This window comes from Balaenoptera acutorostrata, chromosome 14, assembly GCF_949987535.1.
Source record: "Balaenoptera acutorostrata chromosome 14, mBalAcu1.1, whole genome shotgun sequence".
NCBI lineage: Eukaryota > Metazoa > Chordata > Mammalia > Artiodactyla > Balaenopteridae > Balaenoptera > Balaenoptera acutorostrata.
The window spans coordinates 87,302,119-87,320,401 of record NC_080077.1 but is presented as its reverse complement, the minus strand read 5'-3'; the positions used below and the strand labels follow the sequence as shown (position 1 = coordinate 87,320,401).

The 18,283-nt window shown below is 37.6% G+C and overlaps 1 protein-coding gene and 1 non-coding gene across 4 annotated transcripts in view; one reads left to right on the top strand and one right to left on the bottom strand.

The window, feature by feature from the left end:
- Positions 1-18,283, top strand: part of ADGRB3 (adhesion G protein-coupled receptor B3) — a 794,502-nt gene that overhangs the window by 520,413 nt on the left and 255,806 nt on the right. The gene's annotated exons all lie outside the window — the stretch shown is intronic.
- LOC114239091 (U6 spliceosomal RNA) lies at positions 13,212-13,318 on the bottom strand. Its single transcript, XR_003624280.1, has one exon. It is a non-coding gene; the product is annotated as a U6 spliceosomal RNA (small nuclear RNA).

Below are 18,283 nucleotides of genomic sequence, written 5' to 3'. Positions count from 1 at the left end.
CGTGACCCTCTGGAGACAGAGCATGCCAGCCAGAGGCGGCAGCTGGGTAGGTAAAAGGCATGAAATAGAAGAGTTCCAGGCTTGCCCAAGGAACAGCAAGGAGTCTGGGGCGTTTGGAGTGCTGTGAGGGGAGGTGACTTTGGGGAGCTCTGAAAGCCACATGATGCAGGGCCTTCCGGGCCATTACAAGGACTTGGGATTTGGCTCTAAAGACACGAGTCATGTCAGGGTTTGAGCAGAAGAATGATATAAAGTTACATTTTAAATGTATCTTGTGTTTACCCCAGGCTGTAGGTGAGGGAGCATATAAGCAGGAAGGTCAAATGTGAGTCTGTTTCAGTGATCTGGGTGAGAGATGCTGGCGTCTCTTTCAGGATGGTCTCAGTAGAGGCCGTAAGATGTTTGAAAGATTGGATTCACAGTATGCAGGCTGTAGGGGATTCAAGAAAGACTTCAGAGACATTGGTCTGAGCTGCGGAGGAATGGAGTTGCCATTAAGTGAGATGGAGGAAACGACTCACGGACGAGGTTTGTGGGAAGGGAACAGGAGTTCTGAATCCAAAAGGTTGGAGGGTATGTATTTGTATACTGCAGTGCTTCTCAAAGTGTGGTCCCCGGACCAGCGGGATCAGCATCACCTGGGAACATGTTAGAGCTGTATACTCTTGGGCCCCATGCTAGACCTTCTCCATAGGAAACTCTAGCCATGGGGCCCAGCAGTCTGTGCTTTAGCCAGACCTCCAGGTGATTCTGATGCTCACTCAAGTTTGAGAAACGTTGCGTGTCATCGACTGGGACCATGGACCGCTGTTACAGAATGGGAGTACTATGTGTTCTGAAGTTAGAAGACCTGGATTCAAATCCTGCCTGACTGGGGCAAGATGATCCTTCCACCTGAGCCTTAACTTCTATACCTTTAAAAGGTGGACACTGATACCTGTGCCGCCAGATTGATGTGAGGGACTAGATAAAACAGGTAAAACCTGTGCACTTTGTAAGAATTAGGAAGAGGAGACAGGAGGCTGGGGATGGGGAGGTATAATACTTTTTTCTAATGTCCTTTTGCTTTCAAGAAGAAGTAATAAACGTTACATGGAAGATCAGAGTTTTTCTTGAAGTTTTGCTAGACCTTTAACATGCAGGTAAAGATGACTGCTAAGCAAATGTGAGCTTGATGATGCTACTTTTGTGACTTGGTAGAGGAATAATTGTTTGAATTAAATAATTTCTTTACCTCCCTTGGATACAGAAAGAAAAGAGAAGTCTGTATTTTTACTACAAAATAGAAAAACCTGTTTCAATATGAATTTGCTTCTCTATGTGTATGCGGTTTAGCATCTGTTTAAATTTGGTTTGCAATCTTTAGGTTCATTTTTCTACTTTTCTAGAAAATGTAGAGTATGATGTCTCTGAGTTTACAGAAGTCTGCAAGTAAGCTAAAAATAAGGGGAGATGTAGTCTTGGAACCATTTTTCCAGGAAAACTCATTATTCTTTCATTTTATTATAAGAAAAAATACTCAAGCTATTAGTTAAAACCAAGTCTATGTGGTGGCAAAGAATGTTTTAAGGTTTAAAGAACTTGTTACACGGCATGAGTTTTTATATTCGAAGTCACTAACATATTTTTACCACGGCAATGTTTTAGCAAAAATATATATGTATGTTTGAAACCAGCTTGGTTCTGCCATTTTGATTTCCAAGTGTCACCTAATAGTTAGTCATGGTAGTCTTCATTATTCTAGGTTTCTGATTGAGCTATTATGGTCTACATAGAAATGAACACATTTTCAGAGCATAGACGAACATCACTAGGCTAGGAAATTAAAAATTAACTACCATTTTGTATTTTTTTACATTCAGTAGAGAATGAAGGTAATATAATAGGATTAAATAATAAAGTAGATTTTTAAAGTCTTGTCTCATATAAGTACAATTTAAGTCAATACTCATCTGCCTGTTTTGGAAACTTTTATTTCCTACCTCTGAATTTCTCTAATCGTATTCTTGCAGAGTGTTCAACATTCATTCACCAAAAATATGTTGAAGATCGCCTGTGTGTCTGGTACTGTTCTGGATGCCTGAGATACAACGGTGCACTAAATAGACACACATCTGGAAGTTATATTCCAGTGGACGGAGGCAAACAATAAATACAATCAGCAAATTACAGAATATGCTACACATGCTATGTCATAAACACTATGAAGAAAGATAAAACAGGGAGAAGGATATTGATAATGGGGAGGTGAGGGGAAGGGAATTCTACATAGAGTTCCTAAGGAAGGAGTTCCTGAGGTGACAGTTGAGTCTAAACCTCATGGGTGTGAAGGAGCAAGCCGGGTGGATATTTGGGGAAGAGATTCGTCAGAAGAGGGACTGCAAAGGCCTGGAGTTGGAGCACATCTAGGAGGAGCAAGGTTGCCAGTATGACCAGAGAGGAGTGACAGCAATTTCAGAGATGGAGACAACAAGATGCAAAATATAGAGAGCCTTGTGGGCCTTTGTCAGGACTGAATTACTTGGCGTGAAATAGAAACTGGAGAGTTGGGGCAGAGGACTTACGTGATCTGGCTTCCATCCAAAGATCTCTTCCTTTTGCATTTTCATTTGATTGAGAGCTTGCCTAGAAATAAGCTTCTGGGATTAAGTCATCCTCCCTATAAACTTTGGAGTCACCACTGACCCCCACCATGCAGCATTGCATGGGACTCTGGTTTGCGTTTTTTCGTAGATGATAGCTTAAACTCTCCATAATGTTTAGCATTTCTAATCATCTTTGTATTTTACATAGAGTTTGTGTCCAAGTGGGTATTTTGTTTCTTTTTTTCCAAAAGTTGTTTTCATGTAGCTTAAGATTCTAATCTTTCTTCAACACCATGAAAATTTCTTCTATTATTTCTTAGATTATTTCCTCATCCTTTCTAACATTCCTATAAGAAGGATGATGGATTTTCTAGATCTCCCCACATCTCTTAACTTTTCTTCCTTTAATTTCCATATATTTATCTTTTTCTACACTACAGACTGCCACAGTTGGAATTTTGTCCTTGCCACTTACTTGCTGTATGACCTTTGGCTAATTACTTAATCTCTGTGTTGTCTGTGATTCTCCAACTATAAAATGAGGGTAATAACAATGGTACCTACCTTGTAGGAATGTTATGTGGGGAAAATGAGTTCATAGCAAATGAACAACTAATGTTAGCTCTTTATCTTCCAGCTCACTAATTCAACGTTCAGTATCTTCACTCTATCATTGAGTAGTTCTTTTGATTTTTTTTTTTAATTTATGGCAATTATAATTTCAATTTCCAAGGATGTTTTCTCACTTTTTGACTCATTCTTTCTACAGAGCAGCCTATTCTTTGTCCATGTATACAATATGCTATCAAATCTCCCTGAGGGTAACAATTAGAAAAATGTGAAATTATTTTCTTCTCCTAATTGTTTCTATTTCCTCTAGAGTCTGCCATTCTCTATCTACTTCCTGGTATTTTTCTTTTTGCCATTGGTTTTCTTCAGAAGCCTTGAGGTGCTCAGTTGTCAGTCCATATTAGTGGATGAAAGATATGGTTTGTTTGTGTTTTGTTTGTATCTATACATCTGACATGGGAGAATCTCATGGATAGTCTCCCCTTGGCTGCAACGACTCCTTGCAGGGTCTGCATTACCAGGCAGAGGTCTGTAGGAGGCAGGCTTCCTCTGAGGGCACATGGGCAGGGAACAAGCAGGCAGACCAAGCAATTCCCAGCTTAACATCCCTCTTGGACAGTGCTGCCTTCCCTTGTGTGAGCCCTTCTTCTGTATCATTTGTGGGAGTCTAGATTCCCCCTATCCTCCACTCTGATTCTTTCTTCAGCTCCCAAACCGAGATTTGGAGCCCTCCCCAGACAGATCAGGCACTTTCTTTGGAGACCTCTCAAGCTTTAACTCAATTAGTCTATGTGCATCTAAACAGGAGGAGGGCACCTGACTAGCCCCTCTTCATTTAATTCCTTTAGTGACTCTGAAAGTTCTCCAGCGCTTCTTTGAAAACAACAACGCTCACCTCTCACCTTGAAGGCAGTTGGCTCTACTCTAGTTTCTCTTCCAGTCTCATTCCGTCTGCATCCATGGTCTCAAAATTTCTGCTTGGACCTTGGGACTTATCTTAAGAATATATTTGATGTCATTTCAGTGAATTGGGGAAGCAGCAAAGTGATGAAAAGCTTGTGCTCTGTCCCACATTTGGGAACACAAGTCAAGTCCACATCTTTTAGTTTGCACTCCCCAGCTCATATTTCTGACTATGGATTGTGAGTGGCTTAGGTCTAAGGGCTAACATAGTAGTTTGAACACAGGAAGGTCATATCATCAAGAACTTCCCTTCCTTCTCTTCCTTTAGAGTTTGACCCTTTCAACCCTAAGATGAGTTTGCCGGATTACGTAGTGGGATCTCCAAGCTGAGACCCATAGTGGTTAACTCTTCAGCTCCTGAATTAAAGAACATTAATACCCTCGGACCAGACTCTCTTCTTCCCCAGGTGAGCATGAGGCCAAGTGGATTCACTGGAGTTTGCCTTCAGGAAGATACTAGGGACGAGTATAGCAAGGTGAGATTCAGTCAGAGGCTGGAGGGAGGAGAGGAACTTTTGAGAACAGTGTGTGGGGAGGAGAAGCAAGGTCATTCGTCTTCCCTGTTCCCACCTGTGGATGTGTCTCCCTCCCACATTTCAGGATTTCAACTCACAAGGGGGATTAGCACCCAGTTCCCTGGCTAGGATGTACCTCATCTCTTATTACTCCACTCTCCAACACCATCAAAGGGCTGTAGAGAGATTAGAGAGTTGTAAAATAAATTAGGTGATACAACCATTATGGAGAACAGTATGGAGATTCCTTAAAAAACTAAAAATAGAATTACCATATGACCCAGCAATCCCACTACCGGGCATATACCCTAAGAAAACCATAATTCAGAAAGATACATGCACCCCAATGTTCATTGCAGCACTATTTAGGATAGCCAGGATATGGAAGCAACCTAAATGTCCATTGACAGATGAATGGATAAAGAAGATGTGGCACATATATACAATGGAATATTGCTCAGCCATAAAAAGAAACGAAACTGAGTTTTTTGTAGTGAGGTGGATGGACCTAGAGTCTGTCATACAGAGTAAAGTAAGTCAGAAACAGAAAACAAATACCATATGCTAACGCATATATATGAAATCTAAAAAAAAAAAAAAAATGGTACTGACAAACCTGGTTGCAGAGTAGGAATAAAGAGGTAGATATAGAAAATGGACTTGAGGACATGGGCTGGGAGGGTGAAGCTGGGACGAAGTGAGAGTAGCATCGACGTATATACACTACCGAATGTAAAATAGTTGGCTGGTGGGAAGCAGCCGCATAGCACAGGGAGATCTGCTCCGTGCTTTGCGATGACCTAGAGGGGTAGGGTAGGGAGGATGGGAGGGAGGCTCAAGAGGGAGGGGATATGGGGACATGTGTATGCATATGGCTGATTGGCTTTGTTGTGCAACAGAAACTAACACGGTACTGTGAAGCAATTATGCTCCAATAAATATCTATTAACAAATTAATTAATTAATTAAAGGAAAGGTCAAAAATCACTCTTCCCTCAGGTTCCTGCGAAGTCAAAATGAATAGGATGGGAATTCTGTAATTTTTAATGGGCCTGGAGATGACCAAGGAAGGGACTCCCACGTCCCACTCAGTGAGGCAGAACACCTGTGAAGGCAGGGGGATAGACTGTGCATTAGAGGTGGCCATTTTTCAGGGAGATACATGAGGTCAGGAGACCGTAGATGGTCACTTAGCTGGATGCCCCCAGACCATCAAACAGGCCACGCATGGAGTCAGAAGCTGGATGTGTTCACTGGACAGACGACGTGAGGACTGACCAACGGAGAAGAGAACCAAACCAGACTCACAGCCTGTCACCAATTTGTTCACAGGCTCCTTTTGTGCAAATATTCTTTGGTCCTTTCTGACACAGATTTAAATCAGGTTTGAGAGTAGGAGGAAAGGGAGTTTGGGAAGAGTGTTCAAAGGGAAAGAGATCATGGAAATGTTTGCATATGACTGTATTCACCCAAAGGACACTAAGTTTTAATCTGGAAGTTACTGAGAAAACTGTAGGGCTGCAGAACATTTATCAAATCACTACTGATTGAGACTGGGACCATGTTGAAGAAAACCAAGAACAATTCCAAAATAAATACATAAAGGAGTTTCATGTTCACCCATAGCTGAATGTTGACTGTATAATTTTGAGCTCTTCATACCCAGTAATGTACATTATAGTAGGGTGCTTTACAAACATTGTCTAATAAAAATACCTAATTTATCACTAATTAGATAGTAATTGTGTTTCCGTGCTGAGAGATAAAATGTTCAAATGTGTCTCCCTCTGAAATTGGGTTTAGGCACCATAATGGCCGTTCATTAATGTTCCTGCAATCTCTGAGGTCCAAATGTAGTTATCACACGGAATCATCCAAAGTCACTCATGGTATGCCCCAAACCATCTGCCTCATACCTTTACAAACTGAAAAGGAGGTTAGAAACTGAGATGCCTCTTCCCAATCTCAATCCTGAAGACTGAAGCTTAGAAATGGCATTAAAACATTTACTACAAGCCCACTAAGACACATTTTGTTTATTATTATTTCTACTTAGACTTTGCACCAGGTTCTGCCTTAACATATTTTACACAGTCAGTAAATATGACTTGATTCAGCACTGAAGGGAAAAGGATAACACAATATTTCTGGGATCATTTCCTTCTTGACATCCTCATATTAATGACTGTTTGCTTATGTCTTGGCTGACATGAATTTGAAACAAACCAAACTTTATAATTTGTGCCTTCAAATTTGAGTTATTTGTCAGTGAAGATGGTATTCCTAAATTGCAATTTCCAAACTGGATTTTTCACCATATTTTATGAAAAGTGCATAGCAGTCTACAAATCTCTGGTTCAAAATTACATGTTTCTTTCTATCATGACAGTGCCTAAGCTATGTTCTGTCCCTTTATAAGTCTATTTCTGATCTCTGACTCCTGTCAAAATTGATCCTGTACAGGTCAGTCTGACCCATAAACTACACGAAATTGTTTTTGAGGTTTGAGGCCTTAATATCAGTTAACGTCTAAATCTGCCATTAAATTTTGCTATGTGCTTTTTGTTCCACGGTAATTACCACCTTCATCATCATGTTCAAGTCTTGATAGGCAATGTTGCTTTGAAACTACTAAGAGAAAACATATTTTTTAAACCACATAGTGTATTTCTTTTGGAAATTAAGTACTGATATTTACACATAACTGGAGACTTCCATAATTTTTGTTTTCTTCTTTATCCTAAAAGAAATGACTGCTGTTGTAATTCATGTTTCTTACGTGTGGTTTCCTGGCTTCTCATTCTTGAACATGAGTAGGCTCTGCTGTGTTAGAAAATTTCCCTGATATCTTCAGATACACGAAGTCAGTCATTGTGATTCTTTCTGTAACCATCAAGTGAGTGTGGGGTGGTCTGGTTATTTCTAGGTTTGAAACTACAAATGTAGCTTCTAATCCAGTTTCTACTTAATCACGGGGTGACTTGGGACATATCACTTAACGCTTTGTGTCTTACTTTCCCTCTGTTATAAAAATGAGGATGTAATAAAAACTACTCAAAGAGTATTAAATCCAATGTGTAAAAAACAGCTGAATCATGGTTAGTATTCGAAAAACTTAAACTTTCTTCCTTTCTTTGTTCGCACTACAGGACATATTTTATTCCAGAATATATCAACCTCATATATTAGGTGTGATTTCTTTTTCCAAAAATTCTTGATACTGTGAACACCTTGGTATCAGCTTCTACCAACTTCCAAATGTTAAAATTTTGCTCCAGGAGTGCCCCAGTGCCCAGGAATTTGTGTGAGGCAAGGGCCCACACAGCAAGGTTACAACCAAGGTAACAGTGTTTCTTCTGGCATGGCATTTGCACACAAGTGCCTTTGAAAGTCTCCTTCATATGCACCCCCTAAAGAGAAACTAGAGCTGTCTCCCTATAGAGAAAGGAAATCAAATGTTAAGAGTCAGAACAATGTGTTCACATATGGACACATTCTCCATTTAAAAAAAATCCAGTTACTCTATTTCCAGTGAGACATTGTAGCAGGGCTGCACCCAGTCTATGAAAAGTGCAAGCCCCTGTGAACACTGTGTGTGCTTATCATCAGTATTTAAGACATGTCTGCTTATCCTCACTGTCACCTGTCTGTTCACAAGAAAAAGTATCTAAGAGCTGTCCCTTTATTTGAAAGTCAAATGTATCTCGGTATCTTTGCCACATCAATTTTACTTAAAGACTTAATTCCCCAAAGCCAAAATGACAAAATCCACAGCTTAGAGTCATTTATTAAAATTTAAAGCCTCCGTTTAAATGAAGAAAGCTGTTAGGGGATCCTGTAGTCCATGAGTTGAAGACAATTATTTATTCTACAGGGATAATACTGATAATTTTAAATGTTCCTTCTTGGCCTTTAATGGATAGTAACCGGAATCATAGAATTTCTTCCAAAGTCTTTTTCTGCTCTTTGGCGAATCACATAGCAGATATAAACCCACCTCTTCCCCAAAGGAAAAAAGAAAAAAAAAAAAAAGCTCCAAGAATCATTGATCCAGGCTTGAAGCCAAGCAATCTATATTTAGTGCTTTCTCAACAAGCCACACAGTAAAAATGTAAATGGAATGGTGCTACTTTCTCCTCTCACCTTTTTTTCAGTGTCTAAGTTTGATGCTGTTTAAATAGTTTATTTTCAGACTATCTTCAAAGAACTTAGTTACTCCCGTGTAGGGGCCTTCCTATCCCAATTTCACATTAATCATAATTCCATGATTCTTATTGCTTTACAATACTTGACTTTCATAAAAATGTAAGGATAAACCTGAGGTATCCTCCTACTCTGGGTTGCTGAATTTGCACAGAGTCAATGGGTCTCATCTAAGTCTTTTCCCCCCCAGTTTATTGAGATATACCTGACATATAAGGTCATGTAAGTTGAAGGTGTACAGTGTGTTGATTTGATACACATACACTGCAATGTGATTACCACTGTAGTGTTAGCTAACATCTCCATCACATCATATAATTACCTTTTTGTTGTTGTAAGAACATTTCAGATCTAATCTTTCAGTGACTTTCAAGTATGTAGTACACTATAGTTATCTTTAATCATAATGCTGTCCATAGATCCCCAGAAGGAATTCATCTTCTAGTTGGAAGTTTGTTCCCTTTGACCAGCATCTCTTCATTTTTCCTGCCTTCCACCCCTGGTAACCACCATTGTACTCTCTATTTCCATGAGCTCGGCTTTTCTAGATTCCATATGTAAGTGATGTCATATAGTATTTGTCTTTCTCTGCCTGACTTATTTCACTTAGTATTGTGCACTCAAGAGTCATTCACGTTGTCACAAATGACAGGATTTTGTTATTTCTCGTGATTGAATAATACTCCATATCTTCTTTTTTTAATTTATTTTTTATTTAACATCTTTCTTGGAGTATAATTGTTTTACAATGGTGTGTAAGTTTCTGCTGTATAACAAAGTGAATCAGCTATATGTATACATGTATCCCCATATCTCCTCCCTCTTGCAGCTCCCTCCCACCCTCCCTATCCCACCCCTCTAGGTGGTCACAAAGCACCGAGCTGATCGCCCTGTGCTATGCGGCTGCTTCCCACTAGCTATCTGTTTTACATTTGGTAGTGTATATATGTCCATGTCACTCTCTCACTTCGTCCCAGCTTCCCCTTCCCCCTCCCCGTGTCCTCAAGTCTATTCTCTACGTCTGTGTCTTTATTCCTGTCCTGCCTCTAGGTTCTTCTTTTTTGTAGATTCCATATATATGTGTTAGCATACGGTATTTGTTTTTCTCTTTCTGATTTAATTCACTCTGTATGACAGTCTCTAGGTCCATCCACCTCACTACAAATAACTCAATTTCGTTTCTTTTTATGGCTGAGTAATATTCCATTGTATGTATGTGCCACATCTTCTTTATCCATTCATCTGTCAATGGACACGTAGGTTGCTTCCATGTCCTGGCTATTGTAAATAGTGCTGCAGTGAACATTGTGGTACATGTCTCTTTTTGAATTATGGTTTTCTCAGGGTTTATACCCAGTAATGGGATTGCTGGGTCATATGGTAGTTCTATTTTTAGTTTTTTAAGAAACCTCCATACTGTTCTCCATAGTGGCTGTATCAATTTACATTCCCACTAACAGTGCAAGAGGGTTCCCTTTTCTCCACACCCTTTCCAGGATTTACTGTTTGTAGATTTTTTGATGATGCCCATTCTGACCGGTGTGAGGTGGTACCTCATTCTAGTTCTGATTTGCATTTCTCTAATGTTTAGTGATGCTGAGCATCCTTTCATGTGTTTGTTGGCAATCTGTATATCTTCTTTGGAGAAAAGTCTATTTAGGTCTTCTGCCCATTTTTGGATTGGGTTGTTTGGTTTTTTCATATTGAGCTGCATGAGCTGCTTATAAACTTTGGAGATTAATCCTTTGTCAGTTGCTTCATTTGCAAATATTTTCTCCCATTTTGAAGGTTGTCTTTTCATCTTGTTTAAGTTTTCCTTTGCTGTGCAAAAGCTTTTAAGTCTCATTAGATCCCATTTTTTAATTTTTGTTTTTATTTCCATTTCTCTAGGAGGTGGGTCAAAAAGGGTCTTGCTGTGATTTATGTCATAGAGTGTTCTTCCTATGTTTTCCTCTGAGAGATTCATAGTGTCCAGTCTTACCTTTAGGTCTTTAATCCATCTTGAGTTTATTTTTGTGTATGGTGTTAGAGAATGTTCTAATTTCATTATTTTATATGTAGCTGTCCAGTTTTCCCAGCACCACTTATTGAAGAGGCTGTCTTTTTCGCCATTGTATATTCTTGCCTCCTTTATCAACAATAAGGTGACCATATGTGTGTGTGTTTATCTCTGGGCTTTCTATCCTGTTCCATTGATCTAGATTTCTGTTTTTGTGCCAGTACCATACTGTCTTGATTACTGTAGCTTTGTAGTATAGTCTGAAGTCAGGGAGCCTGATTCCTCCAGCTCCGTTTTTCTTTCTCAAGATTGCTTTTTGCTATTCTGGTCTTTTGTGTTTCCATACAAATTGTGAAATTTTTTGTTCTAGTTCTGTGAAAAATGTCATTGGTAGTTAGATAGGGATTGTATTGAATCTGTAGATTGCTTTGGGTAGTATAGTCATTTTCACAATGTTGATTCTTCCAACCCAAGAACATGGTATATCTCTCCATCTGTTTGTATCATCTTTAATTTCTTTCATCAGTGTCTTATAGTTTTCTGCATACAGGTCTTTTGTCTCCTTAGGTAGGTTTATTTCTAGGTGTTTTATTCTTTTTGTTGCAATAGCAAATGGGAGTGTTTCCTTAATTTCTCTTTCAGATTTTTCATCATTAGTGTATTGGAATGCAAGAGATTTCTGTGCTTTAATTTTGTATCCTGCTACTTTACCAAATTCATTGATTAGCTCTAGTTGTTTTCTGGTAGCATCTTTAGGATTCTCTATGTATAGTATCATGTCACCTGCAAACAGTGACAGTTTTACTTCTTTTCTGATTTGGATTCCTTTTATTGCTTTTTTTCTCTGATTACTGTGACTAAAATTTCCAAAACTGTGTTAAATAAAAGTGGTGAGAGTGGGCATCCTTGTTTTGTTCCTGATTTTAGAGGAAATGGTTTTAGTTTTTCACCATTGAGAACGATGTTGGCTGTGGGTTTGTCATATATGGCCTTTATTATGTTGAGGTTAGCTCCATCTGTGCCTACTTTCTGGAGGGTTTTTATTATAAATCGGTGTTGAATTTTGTCGAAAGCTTTCTCTGCTTCTATTGAGATTATCATATGGTTTTTATCCTTCAGTTTGTTAATATGGTGTATCACATTGATTGGTTTGCATATATTGAAGAATCCTTGCATTCCTGTGATAAACCTCACTTGATCACGTGGTATGATCCTTTTAATGTGCTGTTGGATTCTGTTTGCTTGTATTTTGTTGAGGATTTTTGCAGCTATGTTCACCAGTGATATTGGTCTGTAGTCTTCTTTTTTTGTGACATCTTTGTCTGCTTTTGGAATCAGGGTGATGGTGGCCTCATAGAATGAGTTTGGGAGTGTTCCTCCCTCTGCTATATTTTGGAAGAGTTTGAGAAGGATAGGTGTTAGCTCTTCTCTAAATGTTTGATAGAATTCGCCTGTGAAGCCATCTGGTCCTGTGCTTTGGTTTTTGGAAGATTTTTAATCATAGTTTCAATTTCAATGCTTGTGATTGGTCTCTTTATATTTTCTATTTCTTCCTGTTTCAGTCTGGGAAGGTTGTGCTTTTCTAAGAATTTCACGATTTCTTTCATATTGTCCATTTTATTCGCATATAGTTGCTTGTAGTAATCTCTCATGATTCTTTGTATTTCTGCAGTGTCAGCTGTTACTTCTCCTTTTTCATTTCTAATACCTTTGATTTGAGTCTTCTCCCTTTTTTTCTTGATGAGTCTGACTAGTGGTTTATCAATTTTGTTTATCTTCTCAATGAACCAGCTTTTAGCTTTATTAATCTTTGCTATTGTTTCCTTCATTTCTTTTTCATTTATTTCTGATCTGATCTTTATGATTTCTTTCCTTCTGGTAACTTCGGGGGATTTTTGTTCTTCTTTCTCTGACTGCTTTAGGTGTAAGGTTAGGTTGTTTATTTGAGATGTTTCTTGTTTCTTGAGGTAGGATTGTATTGCTGTAAACTTCCCTCTTAGAACTGCTTTTGCTGTTCCCATAGGTTTTGGGTTGTCATGTTTTCATTGTCATTTGTTTCTAGGTGTTTTTTGATTTCCTCTTTGATTTCCTCAGTGATCTCTTGGTTATTTAGTAGTGTATTGTTTAGCGTCCATGTGTTTGTATTTTTTACAGATTTTTTCCTGTAATTAATGTCTAGTCTCATAGCGTTGTGGTCGGAAAAGATACTTGATACAATTTCAATTTTCTTAAATTTACCAAGGCTTGATTTGTGACCCAAGATATGATCTATTCTTGAGAATGTTCCATGAGCACTTGAGAAGAAAGTGTATTCTGTTGTTTTTGGATGGAATGTCCTATAAATATCAATTAAGTCCATTTTGTTTAACGTGTCATAAAAATATAGAATGCTTCACAAGTTTGTGTTTCATCCTTGCACAGGGGCCATGCTAATCTCTTCTGTATCATTCCAGTTTTAGTATATGTGATGCCGAAGCAAGCACTCCATATCTTCTTTATCCATTCTTCCATTGATGGACACTTAGGTTTCTTCCCTATGTTGGCTATTGTGACTAATGATGCAGTGAACATGCAAGACCAGTTCTTTATAGTTTATGAATTCTTTCTCCATGTAGAGCTTGTTTCAGGCAGCCTCTTCCTAGGGTAGATAATTTACTTTTCTGGAACACCACTAGATCATAAATTCCTTGTGAACATGGATCTATCTTTGAACCATCCATCTTCCTAGAGACTAACACAGTGCATAAAGCATAATGATAGATAGCATTTATAAAACGCTGACTGTATGTCAGGAACTGTTTTACACTCTTTACATGCATTAATTTATTTAATCTTCAGAACTTGATGAAATGGGTATTACTATTGTCTTTACTTTACAGTTGAGTTAACCTGAAGTTAATCTGAAATACAGATGGTGATTTGTCCAAACCCATACAACAAGTATGTAAGGTAACAAAAATCTGAACCTAGGCAACTCTTGAGTTCTACCTTATAGTGTCAACTAGTGAAGTTAAGAATTCAGTGCATGTGTGTAGAATTAAATAAACTCCTCTGGAACCTAATAGAATTCCTTTAAAAAATGTAGATAATGCAGATGGGATGAAAACAAAAGTGAAAGAGAAATGTGGAGAATAAGGAAGTTGGAGAGTAGCATCAAAGAATAGGGGATAAGAAACAGTGAAGAAGGAAATTAGCCCAAGTGCAGGATTTCATGGTGCAAATAGGAGAAAAGAATTAAAAGAACCTGCTTGAGGTGAGGGGGGAAGGAATATTGGAAGAAGAGAATATTGAACAGAAAAAGCCTACGAAAACATTATTGGTGGGCTGGGAAAAGTATCACACTTTGAAAATTTTAAATAAAAAAGTTTTATTTTTAAATAGCTATGCACTTGTGGTAAGATTATTTCTTCCTGTGTTACATTCACCATAATCTCTCAGACTCCCAATCGTGGTCCCATGTGAATCAATACCAGACACCTGTTCAGGTGAGATGCTAGGAGAATTATTTCACTGGACTACAGCTGTTGATGCTTTTTACTATCCACTGAGTCTTTATATTGTACAAAATCAGAAAAGGAAATGTTCACTAAGGATCCTTTTTGGTGCAGAAATACACTGTCAGTCCTCTCCTTGAATACCTTTCCCAGACTCTGTCTCATTACCAGTTTTCCCTTCTCAGTAAATAATCTACCTTAATTATTTCTAACCAGTTTTTGTAGAGATTAGTTGGCCTGAAAGATGGTGGGAAAGCCCTGGTTATCATTCTTGTTGTGTGTTGTCTTGGCTACCTGAACATGCCCAGTTCACAACTCATATTCAATCAACACATATTTGCCCTCTTACATGCTTGTATCACCCACTGACACTAACACCCTTCCAAGGGAGGGGAGAGTGCTATTCTAAATTGACTAAAGTAGATTTGGAAGTGTCCCACCGCACCCCTGACTTCTTTTTCTCCTCTGTTTCTTTCTTTTAGATGATTTGAGGCTTTGTGATGCCTTTTTCCCCTCCTCTGGTTTTAGAAGTTATATATTCTGTTTCATTTCACCTAATGGTTGTCTATTATTTTTAACTTATAAACTTGATTTAACAGAGTTTAATGTGGATCAGTATCTCAGCCCTTTTCCAGAACAGTACAAAGATTTGGAACTCTTTAACTCCTGTCGTGCCCTCCTGACATTCATTATTTTTTTTCACGCTTTGATATCTACCTTATGTTTATACTTTCCAATTTTGTGCATTATTTTTGTTTTAAAAGGCATACCTGTTAAGTTTTACCTGCATATGATTAGCAAATGCTTTTCCCATTATTTCCTTCTAAATTCAGTCCTGCTTATTGTATCAATTTTCATCTGCTTGAGATACATCCTTTAGTAGTTCTTCCACCAAGCAAATCCTATTAGAGACCTCTCTCAGTCTGTTTCTGAACATGTTTTTAATCTTTGTTTAATACCAAATGATATAAGACATAGTTATTTGCTAGTTTTCCCCCAATTTATAATTATATTTTTTGTGAAAATCTCCAGATGAGAATTAAGAACCATTAAAACAGAATGATATTCTGAAAAGAAGCCATGAATTTCAAGTGTTGGAAGAAAGCCATTATTTCAAGGTTAAAACCTAATATAAATTATCTTAAAATTAGAAAAAAGAAGAGTGTTTATCTCAATAGTCTTTCAGAATAAGGCATTTAATTAGAAATCATGGCATTATCATGGAGGTCAAACAGTAGAGTACTGAAAGTTAATATTGAAAATTATATTTAAAGCAGAAGAGAGAGATGACACTGAATATTCTCATCACGTCTAGTACCAAATGTTGTTGAAAAAAGTAGATTGAAGTTTGAATACAAGTCCATAGTTTGTAATAGCAACAAGTACAGTGTCCATGTGGTGGTTTGCAGCTGAAGCACACAAATTTAAATGGGAGTATTTGAAAAAGCATTCACGCATAAGCTTTATTTTTTTAATTTTTATTTTATATTGAGATAGAGTTGATTTACAATGTTGTGGTAGTTTCAGGTGTACAGCAAAGTGATTCAGTTTTACATATACATATATGTGTTCTTACATAGAGATACATATATCTATTCTTTTTCATATTCTTTTCCCAGCTAGGTTATTACAGAATTCCCTGTGCTACACAGTCGGTCCTTGTTGTTTACCTATTTTATTTTGAGTGGTGTGTGAGTGTTAATCCCAAACTCCTCATTTATCCCTCCTCCCACACCTTTCCCCTTTGGTAACCATAAGTTTGTTTTCTGTATCTGTGAGTCTGTTTCTGTTTTGTAAATATGTTCATTTGTATCTTTTTTAGATTTCATGTATAAGTGATATCATATAATATTTGTCTTTCTCTGTTTGACTTAACTTAGTATGATAATCTCTAGCTTCATCCATGTTGTTGCAAATAGCATTATTTCATTATTTTTTATGGTTGAGTAATATTCCATTGCATATATACACCACATCTTTATCCATTCATCTCTCAATGGACATTGAGGTTGTTTCAATGTCTTCACTATTGTAAATAGTGCTGCAATGAACATTGGGGTACATGTATATTTTTGAATTATGGTCTTCTCTGGAGTGGGATTGCTGGGTCATATGGTAGTTCTATTATTAGATTTTTAAGGAACCTCCATACTGTTCTCCATAGTGGTTGCACCAATTTGCATTCCCACCAACAGTGCAAGAGGGTTCCCTTTTCTCCACACCCTCTCCAGCATTTACTGTTTGTAAACTTTTTGATGATGGCCGTTCTGACCAGTGTGAGGTGATACTTCATTGTAATTTTGATTTGCATTTTTCTAGTAATTAGTGATGTTGAGCATATTTTTATGTGCCTTTTGGCCCTCTGTATGTCTTCTTCGGAAAAATGTCTACTTATATCTTCTGCCCATTTTTGATTGGGTTGTTTGTTTTTGTGATATTGAGCTGCATGACTTGTTTGTGTATTTTGGAGATTAATCCCTTGTCAATCACAACATTTGCAAATACTTTCTCCCATCCTGTAGGTTGTCTTTTCGTTTTGTTTATGGCTTCCTTTGCTGTGCAAAAGCTTTTAAGTTTAATTAGGTCCCATTTGTTTATTTTTGTTTTTATTTTCATTACTCTAAGAGGTGGATCCAAAAAGATGTTGCTGTGATTTATGTCAAACAGTGTTCTGCCTATGTTTTCCTCTAAGAGTTTGATGGTGTCTGCCCTTACATTTAGGCCTTTAATCCATTTTGAGTTTATTTCTGAGTATGGTGTTAGAAAATGTTCTATATCGCTCTTTTACATGTAGCTGTCCAGTTTTCCCAGCACCACTATTGAAGTGACTGTCTTTTCTCTATTGTATATTCTTGCCTCCTTTGTCATAGATTAATTGCCCATAGGTGTGTGGGTTTATTTCTGGGCTTTCCTGTTCTGTTGATCTATAAGTCTGTCTTTGTGCCAGTACCATACTCTTGTGATTACTGTAGCTTTATAGTGAAGTCTGAAGTCCGGGGATTTGATTCCTCCAGCTCTGTTTTGCTTTCTCCAGATTGCTTTGCTATTCGGGGTCTTTTGTGTTTCCATACAAATTTTGATTTTTGTTCTAGATCTGCAAAAAATGCCATTGGTAATTTGATAGGATTTGCATTGAATCTGTAGATTGCCTTGGGAAGTATAGTCATTCTGACAATATTGATTCTTCCAATCCAAGAACATAGTATATTTTTCCACCTCTTTGTGTCATCTTTGATTTTTTTCATCACCATCTTACAGTTTTTGGACTACAGGTCATTTGCTTCCTTAGGTATGTTTATTCCTAGGTATTTAATGTTTTTTGATACGTTGGTAAATGGGATTGTTTCCTTAATTTCTCCTTATGATCTTTTTTTGATAGTGTATAGAAATGCAACAGATTACTGTGTATAAATTTTGTATCCTGCAACTTTACAAATTCATTGATGAGCTCTAGTAGTTTTCTGGTAGCATCTTTAGAATTTTCTAGAATTTTATGTATAGTATCATGTCATCTGCAAACAGTGACAGTTTTACTTGCACTTTTCCAATTGGATTCCTTTTATTTCTTTTACTTCTCTGATTCCCATCACTAGGACTTTCAAAACTATGTTGAATAAAAGTGGTGAGAGTGGACATCCTTGTCTTTTTCCTGATCTTAGAGGAAATGCTTTCAGCTTTTCACTGTACAGAATGATGTTGGCTGTGGGTTTGTCATATATGGCCTTTATTATGTTGAGGTAGGTTCCCTCTATGCCCACTTTCTGAAGATTTTTTATCATAAATTGGTGTTGAATTTTGTCAAAAGTTTTTCTGCATCTACTGAGATGATCATATAGTTTTTATTCTTCAATTTGTTAATGTGTTGTATCACACTGATTGATTTGCAGATATTGAAAAATCCTTGCATCCCTGGGATAAATCCCTCTTGATCATGGTGTATGATCCTTTTAATGT